General features: G+C 40.9%; 1 pseudogene; it reads left to right on the forward strand.

Annotated features, from left to right (window-relative positions):
- Positions 1–3,294: 3,294 nt before the first annotated feature.
- On the forward strand, positions 3,295–3,866 carry LOC101135825 (vacuolar protein-sorting-associated protein 25-like; annotated as a pseudogene).
- Positions 3,867–5,187: the final 1,321 nt, after the last annotated feature.

Raw genomic sequence — 5,187 nt, forward strand, 5'->3', positions numbered from 1 at the left:
AAGAACATGTGGACCATTGCTTTCAATATTCCATGGGAAAATGATATTCAACCTAGAATTTGTATTCAGCCAAATTATCAAGCGTGTAAGGAGCATAAAGACATTTTCAAGGCCAGCTCGGTGGCTCAGGCCTGTAATCCTAGTACTTTGGGAGGCCGAGGAGGGTGGATCACCTGAGGTCAGGAATTCGAGACCAGCCTGACCAATATGGTGAAACCCCCTCTCTACTAACAATACAAAAATTAGACGGGAGTGGTGGTGCACGCCTGTAGTCCCAGCAACTCGAGGGGCTGAGGCGAGAGGATCACCTGAGCTGGGGAGGTCGTGGCTGCAGTGAGCTGTGATCAGGCCACCGTACTCCAGCCTGGGAGCCAGAGCAAGATCCTATCTATCAATAAATCAATAAATAATAATAAATAAATGACATTTTCAGACAAGCAAGGTCTTAAAAAGTTTACCACCTAATGAGAGATGGCTACACTAAGATCAGTATTTAGCTGAAGCAATAAGTCACCATTGAATGAATGAATGAAATGGAATGAAACCCCGAGACACATGAGTAAACTAGAAAATTTATTTTTAAGGCTTACTTATTAATATAATTTTATTATTTTTAAGAGGTCAGTTTTTAAAATTTGTCATTAGAAGTCACTAATAATAATTTGTCATCACTTCAATCTGCTGGATTACTCCTCCTGTGTCATTACATTTGTCGTATAAATAGAAACTTTGAACTGAGGTTGGTGAGGACACAAGCTGTTTTTTAGTATCTTCTTGCCAGTACAAGGCACACTAGTGGTGATGTTGCTCCCAAATAATTAATCTTTTCTTTTCTCCGCAGTAACTAAGGTAATGTTTATTTCCCTTTCAACTCCTACTTGAAGATTTGATTGCTGGTAAAGATGCTATTTGAAGCATATTGAAGTTTTGTGCTATCCGAATATTTCAGAAGGAAATTTCAGATTTTTGCCCTCACATACATTGTGTATTTCTTTAATCCTTGGATAAACAAGGATGTAAATAAAGTAATGTAACTAGATTTCAGAATAGCAAAATCTATAAATTTCCATCTGTATTCAAGATTTCATTGCATGCATATCAGTGTCAGCATCTTTTCTTAAGTAGAATGAAAGGTGGGTCTTTCAATAAGGATAATTCAAGAAAAAGTTATCCTCTCAAGATCCATGATTTTGATTAGTTCTCCAGCAGAGTCCAGCATATGAATTGATTTCTCTCCAATCAACCTTTGGGCATTAGCAAATCCTGCTAACAAGTTATCATTATTATTATTACCTGAAGCATACAATATTAAGGTATTTTTAAAAATCAAGCTATTTTTTAATATGTGATGGCTGCTGTTCCATCTTGTTTTCACATCTCATATAAGTGAATAACAAAACAATTTCAAAGCCATGCAGTTTCTCTTTAAAGCAGAATGATGAGAATGGCTCACTATCTTCCTGCTTTGGCCTGTAATTCAGTTAAAATATACTGTTATAATTACATTTTAAATATGCAACTTAAGGATGTGTACAAAATGTTTTGCTTGTGATTCCTAAATCACTCGTTACCTTCACCATGTTTTTCCCATGGTCAGTCTATAGATCTGTTTTCTACTTTATGAGTATGTCTGTCAGTTTCACCATTCTCTTGGTCAAACTGCCTTACCCTGATCTCCCACCTCATTTCTTTGCAAGCATTCATCATTAATCCATTGTATTCTCGCTTTGTCACCCAGGCTGGAGTGCAATGACACAATCTCAACTCACTGCAACCCCTGCCTCCCATGTTCAAACAATTCTCCTGCCTCAGCCTCCTGAGTAGCCTGTAGCTGGGACTACAGACACATGCCATCACACCCAGCAAATTTTTGTATTTTTAGTAGAGACAAGGTTTCACCATGTTGACCAGGTTGGTCTCAAACTCCTGACCTCAAGGGTTCCACCCTCCTTGGCCTCCCAAAGTGCTGGGATGACAGGCCTGAGCCACCTCTCTCGGTAGTGACAATCTTTAAGAACAAAGTCTGTTTCTGCACATCCAAATGACTAATGTTCAGGATACAGAAGTAGCACATTAAATAACATTATTAAAGTTTATACTTCTGGGAATGCTTTTTGCAGACCAACCCCTGCACCAAAAAAAAAAAAAAAAAAAAAAAAAAAGTTATAAGAGCAAGACAAAAGACAAAAATAAATCTCTTTGAAGACATTACATAGCTATTAATAGATACAGAGTCATTTAGAGTTAGGTGGCCAGACTTGAGTGGCGAGAATATCAGAGCAAAGAAATACATTTTGAGATAAACCCAGAATTCTGCAGGGCTTTTTCCTTGAGGCATTTGCCAATTTAAAAGCAGCACAGAGCTGAGAAGCTAGGAAGCTGGGCAGCAGCAGACACTTAAATAAGGCTAGAAAGCTGAGCAGAGCTTTCAGCAGTCTAACAAGCCTAAGGAAACAAAAATTAGAGTTCAGGGTTCACCAAGAAAAGGCCCCAGTAAACACTCTAGACCTCCCATTAAGACACCCAGAAGCTATACTCTAAGAGGTAAGGTAAACCACAAATAAAAGGTGTTCACAGAAGACTAAAACCTAGTCCTGAACCAGTGTAATCCCAATGTGATTAATAGGGGTTAATATGATCTGCTCCGTCTCTACCTCCCTACCAGAGAGTTATACAGCAGAAGAGAGAATTCATCACCAGGAAGACAGACTAACTGAAAATATCCATCCTGAAGTTCAGGGAGAAGGGAAAAAAAGAGATGGAAAGTACAGAAAAGACCATGAGACATATGTGATACAGTGATGAGGTCTAATATATAACAATATGTAATAGTCTCAGAAAAACAAAAAGAGAATGGGGCAGAAGCAATATTTTAAGAGCTACTAACCAAGAATTTTCTAAAACTGTGAAAAAAAAATTCAGTTAACAGATTCAAAAGTTCTGTGAGGCTGGGCGTGATGGCTCATGCCTGTAATCCCAGCACTTTGGGAGACCAAGTCAGGTGAATCACTTGAGGTCAGGAGTTCAAGACCAGCCTGGCCAACATGATGAAACCCTGTCTCTACTAAAAAATACAAAACTTAGCTGGACATGGTGGCATATGGCTGTAGCCCCAGCTACTTGGGAGGCTGAGGCAGGAGAATCGCTTGAAGCCAGGAGGCAGAGGTTGCAGTGAGCCGAAATCACGGCACTGCACTCTAGCCTGGTGACAGAGCGAGACTCTGTCTCAAAAAAATAAATAAACGTAAATTAAAAATTAAAGGAAAAAAAAGTGGGATTTCCTGGGCTATTATGATGGTGATGAATTTCAAGTGGTTGTGGCAGTATCGCTTTCCCGCCCTTTACATTACAGCTGAACGTGGCCACTTGGCAGAAGCAGCTGGCCACCTGGTGTTCGTTGGTTCTGTCCATCTGCTGCCTGCACAAACAGTCCAGCATGATGGTTATGGATGCTCAGGAGATCCTGCTCTTCAGCAACATCAAGCTGTGGAAGCTTCCTGTGGGATCAATCCAGGTTGTATTAGAGGAACTGAGGAAGAATGGGAACTTACAGTGGCTGGATAAGAGCAAGTCTAGTTTCCTAATCATGTGGCGGAGGCCAGAAGAATGGGGAAAACTCATCTATCAGTGGGTCTCCAGGAGTGGCCAGAACAACTCCGTACTTAGCCTGTATGAGCTGACCAATGGGGAAGACATAGAGAATGAGGTGTTCCACGGACTACAGGAGGCCTTCTGTGGGCTGTGCAGGCCCTACAGTAGGAACATAAGGCTGAGATCATCACCATCTCACTCGGAGACCAGTGATGGCTGAGGTGTCAGGTCCATCTGTCAGAGACCTGCTTCCTTTTACTTTCTATCTCCCACCTTTCCAGGGCTTTCAGGAGGAGACAGACTCAGTGGACCCACACATCGAACCTGTGAATCCATCAGACTCAAAAGGGCTCCAGTCCTGAAGCCTGGGACCCAGGGGTGGGTTTCTCATACCCCACATGTCTGTCCCTGGGGCAGGGTGAGGCTGAGGCACTCCAGAGAAAAATGCTTCTTCAAAGCTTGCCTACTTCCTTTCCTATCCTAGACTGCTTCTGAGCCAGGGTCTGTAAACCTAACACTTTATGTGTGTTCACATATGTTAAGTTCATACACACATGCACCTGCACATGCTTCTGTCTCCTCCATCTTCTATCCCCTTAGCTGCTGTTGCCTCCCTTCTCAGGCTGCTGCTGGATCTTTCCTAGGGAATGTGGGAAGCCTGACTGCAGGCAGCCATCCAAGCAATAGAAAGATAGGAGGCCCATGGGCCTGGCACTGACAGGCAGGGCCCAACATTGATTTATGTTATTAAAATCTCAACTTCCCCCACTTCAGACAAAAAAAAACTGAGCTATATGCTGCTCACAATAAATTCAGTTGAAATATAATGATTAGAAATGTAAAAAGTAGTAAGAAGGAATAAGGTACGCCATGGAAATACTAATCAAAAGAAAGCAGATATAACTATATTAACATCCAAAGCATGACAAATCATATCTCCATTGCATAAAAGAATATAATCAGGAGTGTTTTTAAATATCTTTTTATTTAATCTGGAATTCATAGCTTGAACAAATCTCAAAAATCCATCATCTTTTTTTTTTTTTTTTTGAGACAGTCTCACTCTGTCGCCCATGCTGGAGTGCAGTGGCACGATCTCAGCTCACTGCAACCGCCGTCTCCTGGGTTCAAGCAATCCTCCTGCCTCCGCCTCCTGAGTAGCTGGGATTACAGGCACCCGCCACCACGCCCGGGTAATTTTTGTATTTTTTATTAGAGACAGGGTTTCACCATATTGGTCAGGCTGGTCTTGAACCCCTGAACTCAGGTGATCCACCCTCCTCGGCCTCCCAAAGTGCTGGGATTACAGGCATGAGCCACCTCACCCAGCTAAAAATCCATCATCTTTAATTACTGAAAATTTATCATAGTCTATTGCAACTCTTTGAACAAGTATATTATTTACATTTTTATCCTCCAAAGACTCAAAACTAAAAAAACTTAAAGAACTCTTGTGATGTCTGTTACTTTGATATTTTATCAGTAAGAAAAATATGTGTTTTGTTTACCTCAGTTTTTTCTAAAATTGTGAAATGTATTATTTGTATCTTTGTTATGTCTACATTGAAGATGATTAATCATGGATGATGTTGTACA

Source organism: Gorilla gorilla, chromosome 1, assembly GCF_029281585.2.
Source record: "Gorilla gorilla gorilla isolate KB3781 chromosome 1, NHGRI_mGorGor1-v2.1_pri, whole genome shotgun sequence".
NCBI classification, from domain to species: Eukaryota; Metazoa; Chordata; class Mammalia; order Primates; family Hominidae; genus Gorilla; species Gorilla gorilla.